This window comes from Cupressus sempervirens, chromosome 3 (assembly GCF_028749045.1).
Source record: "Cupressus sempervirens isolate cs-2001-9-10 chromosome 3, ASM2874904v1, whole genome shotgun sequence".
Taxonomy (NCBI): Eukaryota; Viridiplantae; Streptophyta; class Pinopsida; order Cupressales; family Cupressaceae; genus Cupressus; species Cupressus sempervirens.
The window spans coordinates 95,294,171-95,320,428 of NC_143120.1; the positions used below are offsets into that span (position 1 = coordinate 95,294,171).

A 26,258-nucleotide genomic window follows, 5' to 3' on the forward strand; every position below is an offset into this window, starting at 1 on the left:
ATTCTCATTTGAGTTTGTTTCATCTTTGTCTCTCTTAAAGGTTATATTAATTTTGTTAGTTAATGCTTTGGTCTTTTAATAGATTAGTGTTTCTTGCTAACATATTAGTGTATACACACTTAACTACAAAGTTTCCTCTATGGTTAAACCCACTCTACTTGCAAATCCATTTGTAAAACCTTTACTAAGTGTTTTTCCTTATGAACCATTCAATAATAGAATTTTCCTTAAGCTCACCAACAGATAAGTAGGAGGTATCTGTGATGGCAAGTCAGATTGTTATATTGCTATCAGGATTTAACTGTGTAACTTTTTAGTCAAACTCATTGACTTGTGTTTCATGAGTAGTGATTCACATGAACCCATCTCTCATGAGAATAAATGGAACACTTAGTACTCATTGGATCTAGGTGATGCTCATAGAGGTGAAGCATCGAGACTTGAGGTCACCCATCCTAGTACTATTATATTAAATACATGTATAAGATTTAAGTTATTTTAAAAATCTATTTTTTATTTGATTCATAATTTTAATAAAAATATTTACAAATAATTGACAATATATTATATATCTATTCAATATTGATCGTTGTATTTTTTCTTATTATTTTAAAATGATCATTTTGAAAAATAGTATATCTCATAGATTGTTATTATATTGATACCAAGAAAAAAATTTATTCAATGATCATTAAAATTGTAATTATTTTCAACACAAACTTTTTTAATTAAATTTTTAAATAATTCTTACATTAAATTATAACCATTTTAATAATAATGGTGTTATTCAAGAATTTTATTTTTTTGACTATAATATATAATAAGACCAAAATATATGAATATTAAAATTACAAAACATTGTAACATTATGTTTTATAATTGACATACCATGACCCTCATCAATAAATTTTGTAAACATATCCAAGAAGTACTCTATAGTAAATATTATTTTAGAATATATCTGAGATCTGAGTGAGATAATTAGTCTCGTGCAACTGAAAAATCCAACCAAAAATGTTTTCACTAGGGTTTGAGAGGAAATTTGTAGGTGTAATGGCTACGGGAAATCTGTTCGAGTTGTTAGGTGATCACAATAGTGGCAACCTCATGGGGGTTTTGAATGCGCTGCCTATTGTAAAACAAAAATAGAGGCGAAGAAGGGGAGTGGTAATGCGCCAGTGCGAGCGACTGTAGTGGCACCTTCAAAATTGCCCTCAAATCCTCTACCTCCAGCTCAAGTCGGTATGTAATTGCAAATTGTTTTATTATCTCAGATAGAAATGTTAACTTTTGATGAAATATATTTACTTTGTTTTTCTAGATTTTGAGTTTTCGATCTACTTCTCTTTTTCCTTTTTTTCTGTTTTAGCTATGAATGGAAACCTTCTTGTCAGTTGACGAAACACATACATTCGGAGTTTCAGATTTCGCGGTAGGATACTTATCTATTGCCTGATTTATTTCTTTTTAGTTATGTACATAGGCGTAGAATCAACTAGTGACTCTGTAACATGATTCCATAGCCTATCTTTTAAATTTATATATAAATCTATTATACATAAAGATGCATTTAAGAAATAGTATGTACCACAAATGATCCAGTGGTAACCAACTTAAAAATTAAAGTCAAATTTGACCAAATAAATTTTGCAACAAAAAAAAAATGTTCTATCCCAATCTTTACACCATATTTTTAAATATGTGCAATATATGTCTATAGTCTCAGGAAACCTCTCTTTTAATTTCATGAAAATGGAGCACATAAGCAGATTTTCAGAACCAACTTGATGGGAAGTCCCAACTCTCTCCATCTTGAGCAACTCAGCCAGTCTACAAGCTATTAAAGTACTTTATCAAATACTTCACATCATAAATACAAGGGAAATACATTCTCACAACCTCATAAAATGTGTATGCAATTTGAGGTAGTCTTGAATCACTAGAAAGAAGCTTAACCAAATACCCAATATCATATACACCCCTGAAATACAATCAAGTGAACATTCTGATTATAAAGAATGCCAGAAGACAAAAGCATCTTTCCAAATATTTTAGCATCAATACCGATCTCATTATTATTTTGTACCAGTACCACTAATTTGTTTGAGAAGCTCGATGGATTCAGAGGTATGATCATCATTCCTTGGATCAGATTCACTGAAATTGACTTTTTTTTGAGAGGTTCAATGGATAGGAGATATTTCAGCAGAGTTGCAAGTCGAGTGGGTTTAACCATGGAGGGAACTTCGTACTTCACCTCTGTGAGCATCACTTAGATCTAATGAGTGCTAAGTGTTCCATTTATTCTCATGAGAGATGGATTCATGTGCGAATCACTACTCATGATATAGGGGTCAATGAGTTTGACTCAAAAACTACACAGTTAAATTCTGATAGAAATATCACAAGCTCAATGGAATTAGGGGCATGATCATCATTGCTTGGATTGAATTTCCTGAAATTGAATTGTCAAGCACAGGGCTGCACTATTCCATAGTCAAGAAAATTTCCAAACTTATCTACAAAGGTTAGACCTAACTAAATGAGAGAAAGCATGTTTACATTGTACATCATAGTAGCGTACTATTAATATTCTTTGCTTCTGAATTGCCTAGATGCCTCATGACTGTTCCAAAAAATGTCTTCACGACTGTTCCAAAAAACTATGTATCAATCACCACATACGAAAAATTCTTTACCACCGCTCAGATCTCTTCAATTTCTTCCTCCACATTGCAATCCACACTTCCCTAATAAAAATTGAATTTCTTTTCTATAATTCCACCATTAAATCTTCTTATAATTTGTGACTGCCCAAGTCAAATTGCAAATATGTTTGAATTCAAAATTGCAGAGTAAAATTATAAGGGAAATATTATTAATAATATCTCATCCCCTCATCCTCTATTTAAACATGGCTCCTCATTTTGGCTTCTCTTTTGGTTTCAATACTAAAAGATAAAAATGAACATGTCAATCTCATTCATTTGTATACAATCAATAATAAACATTCAAGCAATTTAACAACTCCGAATTTGGTTAAACTTAAATATTTACAGTGTACAGTTTAAATTATTTAATTATATGATTTTGGATACTTTCTCTAATGTTTTCTGAGTGAGACTGAGACATTTCCTTTCATCAGCTAAGAATATCTAGTATTTTTAATTTTATCGAGGGAAAATCCACTCGTGTCCATAGACCAAATTAGGGTTTCCACATGTGGCATTCAAGGAGATTTTCAGTTGTTTAGAGATGACTTTGGCTTTTTAAATTCATCTGATTAGGCGTAAAGGCAGGGGGTTGTTGCTGGAAGGAGTTAAGGATCTTCTCTAGTCATCACCACACTTGTTTAATGTCTATGAGCTTTAGCAGGCTCATTTGGCAATGTCTATGCATATTTTAGACCTTATTGATGTGGGCGCTAGGCATTACGAAGCTGTCATGGAAATTTGAGCAACTCAGGAAGTCAAGCTTATTCAAGGGAACCCAATGCATTAAAAATTTAAATGAATACTTTAAAATCTGCAATTATTATACAATTGCAAGAATTGAAAGTCATTTGGCTGCATACTAACGGTACTAAGCTTCAATTTTAAACATAAAGAGTCCAAGTTGGAACTATTGTGTTAGGCATCCAGATGGCACATACCCTGTGGTGTTGGGCATTTGGGCATATGTACTGGGTGTCTATGTTGGGCATTTGGGCATCTGTCTTGTACAACTCAAATGAAATGTTGGGTGTCTGAGCTGCAAAACTCCAAGGAAATGAAAAACAAGATTGTGCCTGTGGCTGCTGTAAAACTCCAAGGAAATCTGTAAAATGTTTTGGAACTAACCAGGGTGTGAGACAATTATGGACTACCTGTTGTTGCAGAGAAGAACTCATAAATTAAAATCTTTCACCAATTCTACAAAATTCAGTGTCATAGACTCACAAAATGCCATTTTGGGAATGTTGTTACTTTTATCAATAATAATGCTTGATAAGAAACATGAAACTTTAGCAAATATTGTACATTTGGACTGTCTTAGTATCATAAAATAGAGCACTAATATGCTTCCATTCTAAAAGGATTCTTACCATAGAGCTTTACTCTTACCAGCTTAGTTGGCTTACACAAAGCCTCTTATTTTGGCAGTTGCTTTGTATTGACATTTTATCAAACAATCAATTCTCAAACTCCACTTTAATCATCATGCAACATTTAAGATTGATTTCTATTCAAGAAAATAATACGTACTTGATAATCTGTAGCACATATTAAGAATATTAAACTTTTTGATGGGAATCCATAGATATTCCAAATAGTCTAGATTCTACTACAAATTTTATCTTCAAATTGTTATCCAAATCATTTTGCATGTTCCAAATTCTAGAACATTCCAATAATTTACACCGAATCCCATTCAATATACAAAAGTGCAGATTTTGTAGCAACAAACAGTTAATCACTCTGCTTTGGTTACATGACTTCTCATATCCTACAGCTATATATTTCTTTTCACAAACCAATACCATTAATCAACCAAAACTGATATTCAAAAATCTGCTCTAAAAGTGATTCCATATTTGTCCCAATATTTCAACTTAAAACAATTTTAATCAATTTTGAATGCTAATGAAAATAGAGCCAACTTTATGTTCAAATCAGGCTATGAGAAATAATTTACAAATGGAATCTTAAACCAATTAAAATGAAGATAAATCTGTTCAAAATTTAGACCATCAACCATTTCCAAATACCTGGTTCATGAAAGCAAAATCACAACAGGAAAACGTTATGTTCATGGAAAATGTAAAGTGTTGTTCGAGAGTTACAAAGAGGTTATATATAGTGGACTAAAAAAAATGCAGCAAGAGAGTTATATAATATGTGATAGTAACATTATGCTTCCATTGTTCTGTTTCTATAGCTAATATCTTATTTTTGTTGGTGGTGTTTTGTAGTAGATACAAAAAGGAGGAAGTTGTTAGCTAGAGAAGGTTAGTGAAGTGGAAAGTTCTGATAGCACAATTCAGAAATCTGCAATTGGCAATGAGCTAGAACTATATTGTATTGGGTGCAAGTTCTTGTTACCTTTTTTTTGTGCAATTTGAGCAGCTTGTTGAGGTTCTGTAGATGCTTTAATGAAGCATATGAAATTGGTTCTATATAAATATATATATAAATTTGTTTCCTAGTCAAAGCTGTGAGAAGATGTCATAAATATCAGCTACATGTTTTCCACAAACAAAATTAGATAAAATTAGCAGTGCCTGAAACAGTTTTCAGAGCAAAGCTCAAACTTTCAAGAAACTAGAGTAGATTTCAACCTATAGTTGTAGCCTACAAAGTGAGTAAGTAGTCTTGCTCACAAGTAGATTTTGAATATCTAAATCAATATAGAAATTAATTATATTAAGGAATATGCTATATTGCGTTGAAATGAAGTTGAAACCAAGTTAAAAAAATGTGTCAATAAAAATATATAGTGAAGAATAGTGAATTTTGTAGTGCACATTAATATATATAACATATAAATATAAATATAGTCATATGTACAGTTTTACTCTTGTCATCTATATCTTTATGAAGTGGGTAAAGTTAGTTGAAGAGTAGCAAGAACTAATTGAAAAGGAAATCAATATTTTGGGAGTCATATAGATAGTATCTAAAACTGTATAAGGTATATTTGGATACAGATATTATGAAACTTCTAGCATAAAATTGAATTTATTTTCAATACTACATGAATGGGATGTTGGAAACTAACATAGTTTTATTATTCAAAGTAGAAAGTAAAATTTTAGAATTGATTTCACTTTACTAAAGTTGTTTTACACAGTGAAATAATTATCTTTGTTAATCACATAGTTCAAAATTTCAGTTGAAGATGCTTCTTGAGCTTCCTCTATGATGTTGAAAAAGGGTGGGGAAAACTGAGAATATGAGTTACACCAATATTATGTTGAAAAAGGGTGGGGAAAACTGAGAATATGAGTTACACCAATATTGTGATGGGAAGCAATTTTCACAATGACCTATATCTTATGACTATTGCCTCTGAAATCCCAAATATCCATGTTAAGGTGATGATTTTTATTAAAATGGTCTCTTTTTATCTGTGTGGTTTTTTGTTTTATTTTTTTTGGTTTTGTGGGCACAAATATTAAATTTTTGGTATGTTATTATTTTAATAGGCAGACTAGGAGATTGACGAAGTGTATGCCCAAGTAATGTTGGTTCCTAAATAGAGGTATGTATGATTCCCCTACATAACTGGATATACATTATACATTCTTTTCTGACAATTTAGGTTCACTTCTCATGACTTGTTATAATGTAAAATTCTCACATTTAGAGTACAAGAGTTAGGTTAACCATTTTTTTTGGACTTTTGCTTGTAGAAATATTTTTTAGTTCAACTCATCTGAATGGAGGCCCTTAATAGCCATGTATTCTAGTTTGATCAAATAGAGATATGTCCTATTTGGGATTTTTGAATTTTGTAGAGTAAAAGGTATGTCAATTTGTTTGAATGTATCAATTATAGGATTCAATGGTCCTATGTGATGGTTGGGAATGGGAATTTACTTAATGAAAGAATTCCAAGGAGAAATGTATAATGAGTTAGGAAAAAGCTATAAAAATTCATTAAAATAGTTTTATATTAATCTTTCATTTAATTCATGAAATCCAAATAGTGACTTTTAGTTTGGTTTTTCTTATGCACAAGAAATGTTTGCTTCAAATTGCTAATTATAATGGTGGCCATTTAAGGGAACTTTTGACTTCTGATTATCATTGTCAATGATTTTAGTTATTGATTATTATATCATTATTACAATTTGGCTATATTTTGCATTCATTAATAAAATATATTCTTTATATTTTTTATTTGTCTTTATTATTATTTGCTACAAACGATGAAGGTCTGACATATGAGATTGTTGAATAGTAAATACAAAAAGGTAGATTTATTCAATTGAAAAAATAGAGCAATATATATGATAAACTTTTTGACCTTTACTTTAGATAGATGGAAGAAGTTGGAACAATGTTACAATGTGTGTTACTAGTTAACATGGACAAAAGTTACAGTAATATAATCTAAACTCAAGCTACTCCCAAGCCACAAACTAAAATAGAAAAATATCTTATAAATAACTTCTCCTAGCATATATTTTGTTATTGTGAAGTATCCCTTGGTAATTTTTTGTAATGAAATACAATAATTGATCTCAGAATTTGTGATTCACAATTCATTTATTTGAAATCAAAATGTACATACATGAAATCTCATTAATACAAACATCTGATGAATTTTTAGTTTGGACTCATTTTTTCAACCCTCCACTATCAACAGTTATCAGAAAAGGGGACATTACATTATGGTCAAGGATATAAATTTTATGTTTATGATCAACCATATTAGGATCCATTAATGTATGGTTCTAGGGCTTATCCTATAATTGGGGTTATCAATGGGTGAAGCATATCCATTGCCTACCAGACTTTACTAGTATGTTATTTCCTTTTGTTATAGGCTTTTAAAAGCAATTTATCATAAACATTATTTTGTTTGTTGTTACATTTATGAATTGGCACCACTTCCCCTATTACTAGGAATAACTTAATTATAGATCATTGATAAAAACTTTCTTTTCATGTGCCTTATTTTTATCAAATTCCTATTTTTATGTTGTTTGTAGACTAAGGTTCAATACATGTCAACATGAGGTGTAATGAACACTTTTAGCACCCACTTGAGCATAAGGAACAAGAAATATTTGATCCTTTGGCACCTCCATATGTTAAAAAGTGAGTATTTCAATTGATTATGTTTCGTAGTTTTTAATAGATGTGATTTTTTAATGGGGTTTGATGTTTTTATTTAATGCAAAGGTCTATTTTCTTAACATAAATTGCATAATCATTTGTATAGTTTTCTGAGAAGTTAGCACAAGAAACAATACTTGTGTGTGGCCAAAGTGCTCCAAATTATATTTTATAAGAGTCTATCACTACAATAATTTAGAGAAGTGTAATTGACATGAAATATAATTTTAAAATGCTTGAACAAAAGAATTTAAAATTGTTGAATTGTTATTGATAAAGATTTAGATTATCGTTTTTCATAATAACTAAAATTTGTGTTCTTTGAGAAGAGTATATCATGTTACAGGGACCATGATCATGGTAGATCTAATGTTGGGAAGATGACTTTGTTAATTTTTTGCATTATTCTTTAAAGGGTACTAGCTCAATAGAAGAGCACCTACTTTATAAGTAGGAGGATGGTGGTTCAATTCCATCGTGCCCTAATGTGACTAAATTAATAATTAAATATATTACCAAATATACTACCAAATAAGCTATCAAATAAACTATCAAAATTAACTACCAAATATGCTACCAAATATACTACCAAATATACTGTGAAATATACTACCATATATACTACCATAAAAACTACCAAATATACTACTGAATAAACTACCAAAATTACCAAATAAACTACCATATAAACTACCAAGTAACAACAATAAATGACTAAATCAATGACCTAATCAATGATTAAAATAATTTAGTCATAAATTTAGTTGGGAGATAAATGTCAGGTAATAAACTACCATTGGTCACGTGATCAAACTTAGTCACATATCTACAATTTTTAGTAGTTTATTTAGTAATATATTGTTGTTTTTGTACTAGTGATCTATTCATTGATTCATCCCATAGTGGCAGATATATCACAACCTTTTACAAAGACTCTACATAAGGGTGTGAAATATAACTGGAGTTAGGATTGTGAGCAAAGCTTACAACAAATAAAACAATATCTCACTAATCCACCAATCTTGATGCCTCCCATCTATGGGAAGCCTCTAATTCTATACATTTCAGCAATTGGAACATCTCTTGCTATCTTGTTAGCTCAAGAGGATAACAATAACAAGGAAAGAGCCATTTACTATCTGATTTGCATGCTAATCTCTAATGAGATGAACTACAATATCATTGAGAAAGCTTGCTTGGTGGTTTTCTTTGCTTCCCAAAAGTTGAGATGCTACATGCTTGCTCACACTACATGACTAGAGCCTAAAATTGATCCCCTAAAATACTTACTTAGTATGGCAGTACTAAGAGGAAGATTGGCTAAGTGGGTTATGATATTAAGGGAGTTTAACATTCAGTATGTTGAAAAATAGGCCATCAAGGGACAAGTAATTGATGATCAGCTGGCAGATGCATTGATGTAGAGTCTTCTCCTATTAAACATCAATTTTCTAGGTGAGTCAATTTTAACACTCACACATCAAATGTGGATAATGTTATTTGATGGTTCCTTCACACAATAGGGATCTAGTGCCGGGATACTCTTCATAACACTACTGAGATATTCACTACCTAAAGCATACAAGATTTTGTTTCCTTGCACAAATAACATTGCAGAATATGAGGTACTGATTAATGGCATGAAGATTGTGACTAAATAGAGAGTGGATCAGTTGAATATCTTTGGAGATTTTCAGCTCATAATCAACTAGGTTAATGATGTATATCAGAAAAAGGACGAGAAATTTCTCCCTTAAAAATGCATGGTTGATGACATGAAGAAATATTTTTCTCACATCACCTTCCAGCAAATTCCTCATATAGATAACAAAGTGACTGATGCCATGGCTACTTTGGCTTCCTTGCTATAGATGCTAGAGAATGATCTTTGACATGAGTTCTTGGTAGAAAAATTACTCTACCCTGCCCATTATACCCCTGAATCCAATGATCTATTCTATTATAGGGAAATATTCATCCTATTACCATCATATATACTCCTATCTATAGGACCAAACCATTCTAGATGGTCTAACCTAGAATGAAAAGTGTTACCTTATCAACAATGCTTTACGATATGTCATTATTGCAGAAAACTTATTTACGAGAGGTCTTGATGGAGCACTCCTTAGGTGTCTATAGTTTGAAGAGTCCAAATGCACATTAATTGATGTCCATGAGGGAATTTGTGAGTCACACTCAAATAGCTTGACACTAGCTTGCAAACTTATTAGAGCTGGTTACTATTGGCCAAATATAGAGCAAGAGGTAATCAAGTACACCAAGTCCTGCAAACAGTGATAGCTCTATGGGAATCTAATTAACACTCCAATCGAGGAGCTAATACCATCTGTCACACTATGGCCATTTCAACAATGGGCCTTCAATCTAGTGGGTTGGATTCAACTATCTTCTTCTAATGGACACAAGTTCATTATTATAGCTATAGACTACTTCATGAAATGGGTTGAGGCAGTACCTCTCTCAAAAGAAAATGGGAAAACTATGGCTCTATTATCACAAACTACATCATATGTAGGTATGGTGTACCTTCCTCCATTATTACTGACAATGGGGGAAAATTAAAAACCAAAGACCTCAAGGAGTTATGCAAAAGGTTCAAAATCAAGCAACATTAGTCTTCTATCTATTACCCCTAGGGTAATGGCCAAGTAGAGGCATCCAACAAGGTGATACTCAAGATCTTGCATCACACAGTCAGTAAATCTAGGGGAACTAGCACCTTTAGATTAATGTAGACCTATGGGCATATAGAACAAGTATCAGAACTCCAATAGGTACAATGCCCTTTTCTTTGGTTTATGGAGCATATGTTGTGCTTCCAATAGAGGTTGAGATTCCTACTCTAAGAATCTTTATGAAAGACCTCATCACTAATAAATATTATAGAATATCTTAGCTTCAGGAGATAGTACTATTAGATGAATGTTGGCAAGTGGCATGCAATCATCTTTGAGCTTATTAGCAGTAAATGTCCAGCAGTTACAATAAGAAAGTTAAGCCACATGACTTCCAATTCGGTGATCTCGTTCTGAGAGAAAACCTTAAGAATCAGCAACAACAAGTCCAAAAAAGGAAATTTGAACCAAACTAGCTTGGTCCTTACATATTCACTGTAGTGTTTAGATTTGGTGCTTACCAGCTTTCAATAGTCAAGGGAGAGGTGCTCAAGGAGCCTATCAATACTATTCACCTAAAGTGGTTCTATAGCTGATCTAATCTCAGAAACCCTATGTACATATCCAAATCTCTTGAAAAAATATAAAATTTGTAAAAGGTCCTAAAATAAATCATTACCCTAGTGAAAACTTAGCAATAGGCACCTTGGTAATACCAAAAAAAGGAAAAACTCAAAAATACAAAAAAATTGAAAAACAAAAGAAAGGTGCCATTGATGAAAACCTGAAAATAGGCATAATGGTTGAAAAAAAAGAAAGTTCTTCCAAGAAGGTGAAAACTTGGTAAATAGGCACCTCTTATTTCCAATGCTCCATCTTGTAGTCCATCTTTTGGTTCCCTTTACAGTTGCTTTCATGCTTCCACTTCCTACTCTTCATGCTTCCACTTCCTAATTTACTTTCTTAATTTCTGCTCTTGTATCCACAGATTGAATCATGTCATAACTCAGGGGAAAACACCCTGCAGTGTCATAGAATCTCTTTCATAATAGTCACCAGTTGTTCCAACTACGTCTACCTAGTATTTCTAGTATCACTACTTTTTGAGATTCTCCTCATAGAATCTTTGTTTCAATAGTTACTAGTTGTTCTAACTTCATCTACCTACTGTTGGTAGTGTCACTACTTTTCAAGATTCTCCTCATAGAATCTCTATCATGACAGTCACTAGTTGTTCCAATTACATCTGTCTACTATCACTTGTGTTTCCTTTTTGAGATTCCTTTCCCAGAAGATTTCTCTTGCGTCAATCACTAGTCATTCTAGCTCTGTCTGTCTACTTTCACTCAGTTATACTTAGGTTCTTCACACTAAAGACTCCTCTTTGACTTCAATCACCAGTCATTCTAACTGTGTCTATCTACTATCATCACCTTACTGAAGATACTTCTTTCAAACATGTTTTGAACATTGACATTTGACATCAATCCTATCAATACAAAAGCATTGAACTCCAAAAAAATGATTTTTTTTGGATAAATTGAGCTTTTCTTTGTGTTCTTTTCTTTTCTTTTCTCATGTCTCCTCAAGCAACTTGATAATTTCATCTTTGACTAAGAGAAATAAGGACTAGGGGCATGATCTTTTCTTTGCTTTCTTCTTGTGGTTTAGTTCCAAATAATATGAAGTATTCATATAAGAGGGGTGTCCACTATAAGAGCCTCTATCTTGTGTTGGATGGCCATGTGTACCTTGACTTCATTTAAATGGATAAATTAATGAGGTTGGTGCTTATTCTTATTTGTTGGAGCAAATTCTTTATGCTATATTAAACTCTCATACTCATCCTACTAAGTGAACATATAGATCACTGCAAGTATATATGGGGAATGTTTTTCCTAGGCCACAAATGCAAAGGACATTTCAGACAACATACTTTCTAATTATTTGGCATAAGAAGGATCTTCCATGTGTATAGTGTGTCTACATGCAAGCAACATTCTTGTCATCCTAGCATTTATACTTTAACGCTTATGTTAACTTGCTACATTAAAAGGGATAAATTTTTTGGTCATTTTGGCTTCTTGTGCCTCGAATTCTTACATGTAATCCTAACAAAACTATAACATATCTCCTATTCATATTTCCATGATTGCAATGCTAGTGGAAATTGTATAACATATGAGATTTTGTTTTATGCTCAATGATGATAATTGTTGGAGCTTGGTAACTAGAATTAGGGTTTCATTTAGCATATGTTTGCATTGCATACTTCAGTTGAATAAGCACATGATTCAATTGCAAATCTACTTCCATCCTTCATGATGAGAGATTTTTGGTCTCTTCAGAGTATCATGATTCTTCCCAACTACACAAGCATTTGGTTCTTTGATTCATCCTCTCGCACTCCTTGATGGGATACTTGTCACTATCAAGCAAAAACATACAACACTACATGAGATGTAAGTCCATTCACATGTGCATTTCATCCATAAATTCATGATTCATTTCATCTATTCTACATATACAAATTAAATCAAACATGCATCCATATATCACATCATGTTTTGCATCTCATAATCATAGCATAAAACATCTCATGCACATCAAATGATAATGAAAATGACAATGACAATGATACTCAACTCAAAATCTTGTATATATATATATATCAATATCAAAAGAATACATCGATAGAAAAAATGAGTACTACTCAAGCACTGTCAATCAAAAATGGTAGAAAATGGTGTTGGCACACCAATTGATACATAGCTAGATCAAAACTCAGAGCCAAAAGGATAGCATCGAATCTAACTCTGTCCAGTACCCTCACCTACTAGAGGAGGAGGAGGAGGTGGCAACATGTCTAGCCTGGCTAGTGGTTGAGAACCCCTTGACTCTCGTGCATACTGTGAGTACCTCGACACTTGTTGAACCTCATCAAGCACCATTTTAGAGTAAGCTAAAAAGTAATAGGTCACTTGAGCTACCTATAAATAGACCTCATCCTACAACTTCTTTGCCCTCCACTCATCCACCTGTAGCTACTCTTGTAAGCTAAGGATCTCGTGATCCCACTCTACTATCTTTGTGTCCCACACAACCACCTATATCTAGAACTCTCCTAGTCATTAGGAGGCCTACCATATTTTCTCTCTTTCTCTCCTTAGAGCATCCTTAGGTCTGACAACAATCTAATTATGCATCTCCTTATCTAAGATCTCTGCCTGCTTCTCTATCAACACCTGCTCCTCCGTACGTGATCTCTACCACTGACCCTACTCCATCCCACTACCACTAGTACCTACATCTAACTCCATCTATTGGGGAGAATCTATACCTACCTCACTCTATGTCTCACCTACTATGGTGGACCCTATGGTAGCTGTTGTTATGCTGGCTACTTGATTGGACCTTGTATGGGTGCCTGATGAGGTCCCTATCGCCTAGGAGCTTCCATCCCCAATGGATCTATGAACCATGGGAAGGGATGGCTGACAAAATATGCTTGGTAAGTAGGCATCATCCTGGCATCTTCTATCTTTGAGAGATATTCCCACTGTGTTGCAACTAGGTTATGAACATCTATCATTGACCTCTTAGGGTCCAATCTAGTTGACCATCCTCGATCCAAATCTTGGGCTAATCTAGCATACGAGCAATACTCCTATGAGATGTCCTAGGGCCGACCATACTATCACCATACCCAAGTGATGGGAAATCTCTCTACTATCTGGGTGGCTCAACCTAATAGTGGTTGTGAGGTAAACATCTAACTAAGATTTTGAGGAGTGTCTTCCTAGTCCTCAATCTCTCTCCAAGGCCACCATACGATAGAGACTAGGTCATTGAGACAAGCTCTCCAATGCTTAGTCTTCCCCAGACCTATCTAGGTTAGTTGGCCTCTATATCTACATATAAAAGGTTCCATTGGCTCTTGTGCATCCTCAAAAATGGGCTACATAGTTGATAGGTGCTCCCATGCCTAGATCTATAAAACATACATGCCGACGACCATACTCTTCCACTCATGATAGACTATCATGTGCATCTCATGATACATATGAGAAACTATGCATTATCCCCACCCAAATCTCTCTGGGGTATCTAACATTTGTTGTAGCATCACAACCCAACTGCACTCTAGTCTATACTATCATCTGTCTGGTACTAGGAAGTAACTGATGAAAATGGCCAAAACTGAGGCCAACTTGTGAGTAGGCCCATATATATGGATGAGCTCATCCCATGTGATGGCTTGCCCTATTGCTGGATTTCTCTAGAAAATGGTCTACAATGCCTCTATGCCTGCTCTAGACACTGTATCATAGACCACTCGTAGCACATGGAAGGGTATCCTAAAGATCCTATAGATGTCCTCAAGGGTGATGGTCATCTCTCCCTATGGAAGGTGGAAGGTGTTTGTCTCCAAATGGAAATGCTCCACCAAGGAAATCAACATGCCATGATTCACTAGCACTATTGGGATCTGACATAAATATGATAAACCTAGTCGATCAATATGTGCCATATCGGCATCATCTAGACTCCGCAATAGAGCTTTGTAAGGTGAATAGTAAGACCTAAATGCAATGTCATCAAAGATAGCCTACACACATGATGAATGACAATAGGCACACAGTATGTCACTACTCAAAAATAAAATGAAATAAAAAAAATTTCAACTTTTAATGCTAAAAAGGGTACCAATTTTTTGAGTGAGAAAGTGCATTCTCACATGAGATATCATGTCTTCATACAAGAAATCACATTCTCATGTGAGAAATGACAAGAATATGGAAAATTGTGCCCAAAATCTTGTGTATCTCAAGCGAGAGGTGGGTATCTCCCAGCCAAGATTCTCCACCTATGCACACCAAGAAGGTGTATCTTTGTGCAAAGATTGATTGGGCCCACACAAGGAATAAAACCCTCATGTGTGAACCAACATGCCTAATTTAAAAACATGCCAAAATGTGCTAAAATCTAACTCAAAATGCATAAAAAATTTAACGTGAAGTGGTATTATCGATGACTCACTAGAGGTCTGTCGTCCACCGACTGGCTATGTCATCATTAGTGCTCAAAATGATGCATCTGCATAGGTATTGCCATCTTCCTCTTAGAGCTCACTTCTTCACTAAAGACAAAAAGCACAAATGATTTGAAAATGACCCTTTGGGCCCTTGTATATGTTTTGATATAATTTTTCAAAGTGCTTCAATTTGCATGAAAATCACCCCCTAGCTAATTTGACTACTCTAAATCCATTTTTGTGATCAAATTCAAAATATGACACACTTAAGTGGCCCAAAAATGTGTTTCAAAATTTTGGGACTGACGTGATCAAATGCTTATGCATTCTAAATTTGTCTGATACTTTGTGATTCGTGGAATCTTTTCCACTCAAAATTCTTCAAATTTTCAAAGTTAATTTTGAAAAAGTCAACTCAAGTGAACTACAGTCAAATTTGGTCAATTGTTGGTCAAAATTGGTCTTTAGGACCCCAAAATCATGTTGATTTGACTGTAAATTTTCTTTTGATCATTCTGATCTCTTCTATATTCTACTGAACCTCATATCCCTTCTACATCTCTCAATATACTTCTTTACATCATATTTCTAGTGTGTCATCTTTCAATTTCACTCCCAAGGGGGTAGGATGATTACACCAATGAACTTGAATTTCAAATTGATCTAAATCTACATCGCTCACAACATCTTGTTCCCATCTTATGTCCTCATTACTTAGGGCATCTCATCACTCAGGACATCTTGTTCCCCTCTATCTCACATTTATGTCATCTATCTCATCTTTTGATCAATTGATTACATCTTATAACATTTCTAGTTAGAGTTCGATGGACAAGTATTGGAAGAATCTAAATCCTAACTCCTAAGGATCAAGCCTCATTCTTGGGATGATTCTATGACTCATGATTGGATCTTCTTATCTTTTATCCATCTCAGTATGTAGGTGTTCTATCAGGATCCCTTAAGGTTAAGCTCCATCCTGAAGATAATCTTTAAAAGCTTGTTAATCTCAGTATCTAGGTGTTCTATCTAGATCCCTTAAGGTTAAGTTCCATTCTAGAGATAATCTTTAAAATCTTGTAAATCTCAGTATCTAGGTGTTCTATCTGGATCACTTAAAGTTAAGCTCCATCCTAGAGATAATCTTTAAAAACTTGTCAATCTCAATATCTAGGTGTTCTATCTAGATCCCTTAAGGTTAAGCTCCATTCTAGAGATAATCTTTAAAAGCTTGTTGATCTTAAGAATCTAGGTGTTCTATCTAGATCCCTTAAGGCTAAGCTCTATTATGGAGAAAACCTCTAAAATGCTTATCAATTTAGATATCTAGGTGTTCTACTTGGATTCCTTAAGATTAAGATCCATCATGGAGATAGTCTTTAAAAGCTTATCAATTGGTCTCTGTCTCATCAATTTCGAAACCAATCTTATTTCTTGATCTATGCATCATGCTTTTAGATTTTCTTTGAATCAAACATGTTGCTTGCACACTTGTTCAAAGAGGGAAAAAATTTAATACCCCAAAATTGGCTCATTGCCATGACAACCAATTCTGGTCTATTTTGATCATTCCAAAAGTCCTATTTCACTAGGCAATTCTCATTCTAATTTTTGCTACTTGACTTAATTGTCAAATGCAAAAAATCCTAATATGCATTAATCATGCTATTTATTTAATTCATCAAGTATTTACTCAAATTAGTCACATTAAACCTATTGATTAAGATTTAATTTAATTTAAAGTATTTATACTTAAATTAAATTAAATTACCTAGTAAGGTTAATGTACTAAGGAATTAAAAATGTTTTAATTTAATAGTTATGCTCACTTTAATTAATTGAATGTGATTATTTAATTAAATCAAAAAGGCATTTATGAGGTCATATCTCATTTATTAAATTAAATAACTTTCTCAAATTCTATTCTTCAGTTCAAAAATGGAAATTCCAAGTTATCTACTTCTTGAGTTGGAATTGACTTAATTCACTTACTCTCACACTAAAGTAAATTTTAGTTAACTATTCCTTGAACTCAAGATCTGAGTCAGTTAACTACACTTGTATTGGGAATCTTTCACTTTGACTGAATCTTAGCTTCAATCCTGACCGTTGATTTGAGTTGATCTCAATCATTGGTGGATTTCAGGAATTATATTTAAGTGACCCCTAATTCCTCATTATAAAGGTTGGATTTTGGAATTTGCATTGAATTGATGTTGAATTACTTATTCATCCTAGTTTCACTACTTGTTTAATGTTCTAAAATCATCTAGATTAATAATGTATACATCTAGATTAGTTTCTTTCATTTCTAAGATTAAATGCTTGCATACCATGTAGATTAATTACATATTCATACTTTGCATTAAAACCCTTCATTCTAGAAAGGTTTGGTTGTTTGCATCTCAATCTAAGAGAACAATAGGAAAAATCCTTCTAGTTAGAAGGCAATGGGTCCCACTGTCAGGCATCTTGGATAAATGACTCCATATTTATCCCAAGATGACTTTCTAGGTAATGACCACATTGAAGTGTGTGTGAGAAGCAGAGATCACATTCCGCATATACAAAAGGATCTTTCCAAATTTTCTCTAAATTCTTCAACATGATTAAAAAGTAAACTCTTTATAGTTTTCTTTAATCTCTTAGGACATCTGGATGAAAAATTACAAAATTCTTTACATGTCCAACAATTTTTTTTTTTCATACATTATAGATCTCTCCTTGTAAGTAGATCAATACCTTCCTCTATATTTATGTCTTCTTTAGATCTAGATTAATCCTTGCTTGGGCTTCTATTCTTCTATATATAACATAAGGATTCTAGATCTAAAAAATCAATACTCTACTCTTTTTACATAAATATGAATGCTCGCCAAGAATTTCCACCACTTGGATGTCAAAATTTCCTCTGCCAGATTTAGGACTTTCTTTCCTAAACATGCTCACTATGGAGAAGAAAATAGTTGGGGAGAATGATTGATGAAGAGGATTCAAAGAACAACCTTTTGTTGGTATTCTTGGAACTAGATGATTTTCATCTATTTTTCCATCAATGCCAAAGTGGGAGATTGTTACGATGTTTTTGAGAGCATGAATTCTAATGATATTACTATGGGAGAGTATTGTAGATATGATACTTTGATGATATGTTATAGTCATGACTAAGTTTTTCATGAATGTTAACATAGCATCAAAGTAACATATCTAAAATATTCCCCCATAGGAATATCATCAATTCAAAGTAACATATCTACAATACTCTCCCATAGGAATATCATCAACATTCATGCTCTCAAAAATCTCACACCTTTGTTAATTCTTTCCTCACCATTTTTAGATGATTCTCCTTCTTTAGTGTTGGTGTATCCTAATCTAGTAGTATCATCATTGGATCTAGTGGTTCTCATGACTTTTTTAAAGTACTTGATGGCTTTAATTGATTTTTTGAAACTTTCAACAAACTACTTTTCCCTTCTTAGACCATTACTCAATTGTTCATTATGTAATTTTAGAGTTGTGATCACAATGTATTTACCATTCAATTCATGATTGGAAATCATGACTTGATTCATTGTCTCTAATTTCATGCTATCAATCCCTTGCACTTATGATATCTTTTCTTCTAATCTTTTGGTCACTATCCTTTTGTCATCTTCAATCATGACTTTTTCCTCTTCAACTTTCTTTTTTCTTCTTGGTCACCTCATGTAGCAATATTTGTTGATCTCATATTGGTTTTGATGATTCAGTGTCAACTTGATTAATATATTTACTAAGTTCATGCCGAACTAGTAATACATGGTGAGTATAATATGTATAGATGTCAAGTTATAATGAGTGTCGAGTCACTCAAGTGCCAAGAAAATAGACCATGCCAAGTGATTCAAGTTCCAAGCATATAGTTGATGTCAAGAAAGTTTTGGTGCCAAACTAGACATAATTATAGTAAGTGTCGAGCATCAGTATTATCAAGTGCCAAGTAACATAGATTGGACCTAGTTGTTTGTGATGGCACAAACAACTATGTAAACCATTTTTATGCTGACTTATCAATAGATCTTGAATCTTTGAAGATAATGACAAATCTATTTGGATTCCCTATGTAATCAACATGCAACCAATCTAAAAATTGGAAAGGTTAAGTGGAAAAATGGATGAATATTAGTCATACATTCATAGCTAAACCTAAGCCACTAAAGTCTTTATAAGGAAGATGAAGCCCCATAATTCAATATAGAGAATGTATGAAAGTGAAGAGTAGAAGGAAAGAAAGGGATGAATTGATCAGTGATCATCTTTAAGGTGACTTAGCAGAGTGAAGAGCAAAAGGAAAGAAAGGGGTGAATTGATTACTGATCATCTTCAAGATGACTTAGCAAAGTGAAAGAATTACAAAATCAGTTTGTAAGAATAGAGAATCAAAGATACAACATTTACATATTAGATTAGAAAGGATCAAGCAAGATAGAATTGAGATCTAAAATCAATAAGACAAAGTTATAAGTTATCAGATCAAACATTCTATAGTTACTTTCTAATAACTGTATTAGTAGAGTGAAATCCTTTGGACTAAGGTTAACTTAACAGTCATTGTAAAATCCTTTAATAGGGTGACATTCCAAGTGAATTTTTTGAAAGTCCTTTAACTAGGCACACTTCTAACAAGGTGTTAAAATCCTTTAATAGGGCGGGACTTAACAGTCTATTGTAAGCCTTTCATGGGGTAGATCATGTTTCATGGTCAACACTTTGTAACCTTAATTGGTGACACTTTATTGCTACAATAGTGAATAATTCTAGGTGTCATCCCCACCCCAATTTTACCTTCTTATTAGAGGGTTTCTAGGTAATCATATCAAGTGTCAAGTGTGTGTATGCTTATATATTTGATGCATTTGCTTTACATTTCATTTCAGTTTATTGCATGCATCTAATGAATGGTGAAAAAGTTTTAAGTGTTTAAGTTTGAACTTTTGATTCACGCCCTCCCCCCCCAAGAAGTATATGTTTTCCATTTGTAATTCCAACAATTGGTATTAGAGATGAGTTCTCATTAGGAGAAACCTTACAACTTAGAGAAAAGATCTTGAAATGGAGGTCAACAAACTAGAAAGATTATTGAGCACCAAGGAATTAAGATCCAGCCCATTCTACATTCTTTGGATGAAGCCAAAGAGGAGTTAAGGAGGTCCTTAAAGAGAATAAAAGAGATAGCCATTGTAGAGAATGACACACAGTACAAAGAGATTGACACCACCAAGTTTTTTGCTAATGGAGACTCAAATGTGTTTGATGTAGCAATTGTTGATTTGATGGAAAAGAATAGAGTACAAGCTAAAGAGATCAGAAATCTCTAGATAGAGAAAGAGTCAAAAGCCTTGATGAAGTGACTGAATAAAAGAAAAGAGCCATAGAAGATAAGGTCATGATTGAAGAAGACAAGAGAAACCTAGCCAACAGACTGGAACAAAAGTCAATAGAACTTGCCAAAATATCCAACATGCAATTGAATACCCTAAGCCAGATGATGAATTCTCATCATGAGTTTAATGTCAAATATATTGAGATCACTGCATTAAAGCTACAGAATGAAAAATTGCAAAATGATCTGAGAAGAGAGAGAGATTTTTGAAAACTTCAATAAGCCAAATAAAGACATTAAGTACTTTGAGCAACTGCTAAAATCCCCTAGATCCAACAATGATACCATAGGATTAGGCTACACAAGTACTAAAGAGGGAGAATCATCCAAGTGTGCCAAAGAAAGGAATGAAAAAGGTAATAAATCCAAACCCACTTGTCATTTTTGTGGTAAGAAAGAACATACTGCTAATGTGTGTAGGAGCAAGAATGCAAATTAGCATGTCCTAAGAACATGGGTCACTATCATAAGTGCAATAAGCAAGGTCATTAGGCACATTAATGTAAAAGAAAAACCATGCATGCACCAAGATTTGAAGGATACTTCTACAACTATCAAAAATATGGACATAGAGTGTTTGAGTGCAGATCCAAATCCATGTGGGCATCAAACAAGTTAGTAAAAGAAAAAGGTCATGGAAAATTCTATAATTGGGATTACAATACCATGAAAATTTATCATTATTTTCAAGAGTATGGACACATCCCTGAGAATTGCATAAGAACACACTTTAGTGGAAACTACAATAAATGGTTGAGTCAAACTACATGCTTTAGCTATATGAAGACTGGTTATATCAACAAGCATTTCCCAACAAGGTCAAAGGAACCTAATTTTGAGTTCAACAAAGGACAAGGCAAGGTAGATGTTGAACACACTAGAGGAGAGATGAACAAAACATAGAAGAAAAGAGATAGACATAGCACATCAAATAGAGGGATCACTTCACCTAATAGGTCAAGTGGTCACACCTCATCTAACTAAGAAAAAAGAGGTATGTGGGACTGATATTTAAAATGCTTTATCATACAATAGTTCCAAGAGAAGTTAGTACTAAAAAGAATAGGTTAGCATGAATAAAGATGCAAGAAAATGAGGAAAGTACAAGATCAAATCTTCAAGTTCCCACATTACTATTGAGAGTGAAAAAGTCCTCTTCAAATGTCAAGCAATATACTAGTATGTTTCGAGATGTTAGCCAAAGCAAGTTGGAATTGAGTGAATAGTAACTGCCAAGTAAAGGTAATGCCAATAGCTGTCGAGTGATGGTAAAATCAATGGATGTCGAGTGAAATAGAAAATTTGTTAGTGTTGAGTTTACAATTGTACAAGGACCATGTAATAAATGTAATGTTTTGAAGGGTATAAGGTCAATTTTCACCAATTTTTTGTCATTACAAATTCAAAGTAAGAGTGAGTAGAACAAATGAGTGATTCACAAGCCATTTTGAAGAATTTACATGGATCATAGTGAAGATCAAGCCCCAATTCATCAATTTTAAAGGTATTATTCATCTATCAAGCTATGTAGATTTATATTTGTAAAGCCTTAGTTTTATGGTATGACATCTAGTTCAAAAATTGTAAATGAAAAAGAGACCTTTAAACATCAATTAGTCAGCAATAAGGTTAAACGACCCAATTTCAAGGCTATACCAGACATTGCTTACAAGTAAGACCCATTAGGTGTGTTATCTATGTTTCTGCCTAAGGTTATAATGGTACACGATGTAAGAAAGTGCTATAACTACAAGGTAGGAGGCATTGGAGACATTGAAATAAGATAGACATATGACAAACTATGTGAAACCATCATATTGAAGGAGGAATTCAAGATTGTGGATAGAAAGGGTTTAACACATGCCCTAGAATTCTCTACAATTTTCAAAACAGAGTGGATCAAAATACTTCTAAGTAGAATTCATGATGGATGTCTATGGTTATAGGTGGACCCATTAAAATTTCAAAGAGAATTGTCCATAGGGTCATTTTCTATCCAACCCTAGATCGACCCAAGACACTGAGAAGTGACTCCAAAGAAGTCATTGAGAAAAATATAGGTTCTAAATGGAACAAGCATGGAATGACCATTGACACTATCATAGATCCACTTCTTTATTTTTCAATAAGGGTTATATCACATAAATTCTATCATTCAAGAAGGCTAAAGAGTGTTCCCTAGATAGTTGATGTAGGTTATAAAATTATCAAAAAGGAACACACTTATGATCTTGCAGAACTCCAAATGCAGTAGATAATGAAGAATCTTGGAGCTATCAATACTTGTATGTATGTTTTTCTATGTACAAAATGAGTTCCATATTTTTGAAAAGTTGGATGGAAGAGTAACAGATCAACAACTATCCAAATCAATGAATATATCGAGTGAATGGGAGAGAATTTTGAATCTATAATAACAAGTTATTTTGAAGACTTTAAGAAGTCTATGAAACAGAGGTTAACGATTCTTATTTCCTTAATTAAGAAATACTGCAATGAAATTAATTTCCTTGTAGCTATTAACTATGCTTACATCTAGGCTATTGTACCTAGGGTTAGATGGCTAAGGTCCCTAGGCTATGAAATAAATGTTGATGAAGGCTCAACTAACATCACTGCACTCCTTGCTGAAGAAGTTGACAAAAATGCCAAGATTTTTGGCAATTATGATGTTGTGAAGTCAAAAGTTGAGATCGAATTGATGAAAACCTCTACATTGAAAAAGAAGTGAAAAATGGTGAGAAAATTGAAGGCCAAATTTGGAGAAGGTGTAGGTGATGATGAAGAAGAAGATGTTGTAAAGAAATCCACTCAAATGGGGAAATTAATATATGGCTTGACTACTATCAAACTAGGAGAGGAGGATCCATTTGAGGGAAGAAATGATGGAGATGAAGAGGGAAAAAAGGAAAAGGGGATAGAAAAAGAAAAAGAAGACATTACTGTGAAGGAGACACAAAAGAAAATAGATGAAATGGCCAAAGATGAAGAGCAGCAAATAGAATAGAGTGTGCAAGACACACAAATGCCAGCCATGAGCCCTCTACATGATAAAATAACACCTAAAAAAGCCATAACTGTAAGGGATGTTCTTAATAGCTCACCTCAGAAAATCAATCCATTAACTGCAGAAGACTTGAAGAAGATCCTTGACCAATCCACACTACAAGCTAGATTGTGTGAGAATCCTATATTGGTCAGTGTTTAAGAGCTTCAAAATGTAGTAGCTGATATAACAAGGAATAAGGAGAAAAACCAAGAACCACCTTCTACCATTCCTCCATCGAATAGTTCTCAACCTTTACTACAAACATTAGATGATACATCTACAAAGGTTGACACTACTATAAAAGTTGTCATGGTTGAACAACAAACTCAGATTGCTCACGAAGAGAAAACTTTAGAAGCACAAATAGGATAGATAGAGGTATCTATACCTAATACACAAACTCAAGGAGAAAATTAGATAATAATAATTAACCAAAGTAGAACTGATGACAAGGACATACCAAAGGAGGAGCAAGAAGCCATACAAACATTGGTAAATCTACCAACATCTAGCTCTCCTACACAAGTCCTTTAGAGATCGAGCATTGAGGCAATACCATTGCAGATTTCAGCACCAAGATCCAACTCATCCAAGGTTGCCAAGGTATTTCACTATGGAGATGCAATTTTAGATGAAGAAATGATGATACCTAAATATGATTATGCAACCATGACACTAGAATAGATAGGTATAATGCAAGAAGCCTTGGAGAGAAAGAAACAAAAAGAAATACTCAGAAAAGAATATAAGTAGAGGCAAGCATTACAAGATATTAAGGACATCTTTTTAGATGATTTTAGCTTGCAAAAATCTGATGAAACAAAACCAATATTAGAGAAATTATCAAAAATTGTAGAACAGGTGAATAATGAAGACCAGGAAAGAAATGTAAAACTTATGGAATGGTCTGAGAGAAAATTTCAAGGAAAAGTCAATGAGAAGATATCTGATGATATAGCACTATCACAAGTTGAATTGGCTACTAAAATTGAGAAAGTGAAGAAGGTACTTGAGAACATATTCTCATTATACACAAAATTGGTTGATCCCACACTCTTCACACAGGAAACTAGCCATAAAATTTTGAGTTTGAAGAACAATTTGAAACTATCAGGTATGCAATTACCTAAGAACCTAGATCAAAGTGAGAAGAACTTCCATTCATTGCTTCAAACACAAAATCAACTAGCTATGTTAACAACAAAAGAGGCTAACATAAGAGCCAAGTTGATTAATATACAAGCCTCCCTAAGCACTCATATGGAGATACTCCACAAGGAACTAGGATATGTAGAGACCTTGATGAAGAAAGATCCAATTCTTTCAAAATTAGATGGACTAGTTCGTCTTGCAATAGAGATAGCCATCTAAATAAAGTCATTAGATGTTGCATTAGATAATAGGGATGATATTCTAAATATCATAATGGAAGTCCACAAGCAATTTTTGGACAAATCTACAATCAATGTATAGACCCTTTGACATAAGTGTCAAAAAGAGTGAGATAAAGAAAAGGGGGAGATACATATGAAAGGGGGAGATAAAGAGTAAGAGGGAGATAACCCAAAGGGGGAGAGCACAAAAGGGGGAGCAAAATAGAAAAATAGCAAAACAACAATAATACATATGCAAGAGGGAGATAAAGACTAAGAGGGAGATAACCCAAAGGTGGAGAGCACAAAATAGGGAGCAAAACAAAAAAAACAACAAAACAACAATAGAGCAAAAAAATAGTATATATTAGATAAAGAGTATTAGTATTTTGAAGCAAATGAGTATCAACAGATTTTGGATACAAGAAATAGAATAGGCACATTAACTCAAGGGGAGATACAATTTTTTTAGGTATATAGTCTATTACAAAATTTTGAAATTTTTTGAAGTTTTGAATGTATGTTGAGTTTTGAATGTATTATATTGGAGAAGATTAAATTTTTTTGACACTCATGTCAAAGGGGGAGATTGTTGATCTCAGATTGGTTTTGATAATTAAGTGTCAACACACTTAAGATATTTACTAGGTCCATGCTGAGCTAGTAATATATGCTAAGTATAATATGTATAGATGTCGAGTTGCAATGAGTTTCGAGTCACTCAAGTGTCAAGAAAATAGACCATGCCGAGTGATTCAAGTGTCGAATATATAGTTGATGCCAAGGAAGTTCAAGTGCCAAGCTAGATAGAATTATAGTAAGTGCCAAGCATCAGTATTATCAAGTCTCAAGTAACATAGATTGGACCTAGTTTTTTGTGATGGCACAAACAACTATGTAGACCATTTTTATGC

At 33.4% G+C, this 26,258-nt stretch overlaps 1 long non-coding RNA gene across 1 annotated transcript; it reads left to right on the forward strand.

The window, feature by feature from the left end:
- Positions 1–1,060: 1,060 nt before the first annotated feature.
- On the forward strand, positions 1,061–5,190 carry LOC149564949 (uncharacterized). The gene is made up of 2 exons (XR_016361468.1): positions 1,061–1,242; positions 4,955–5,190. It is a non-coding gene; the product is annotated as an uncharacterized LOC149564949 (long non-coding RNA).
- The last annotated feature ends 21,068 nt before the right edge of the window (positions 5,191–26,258 follow it).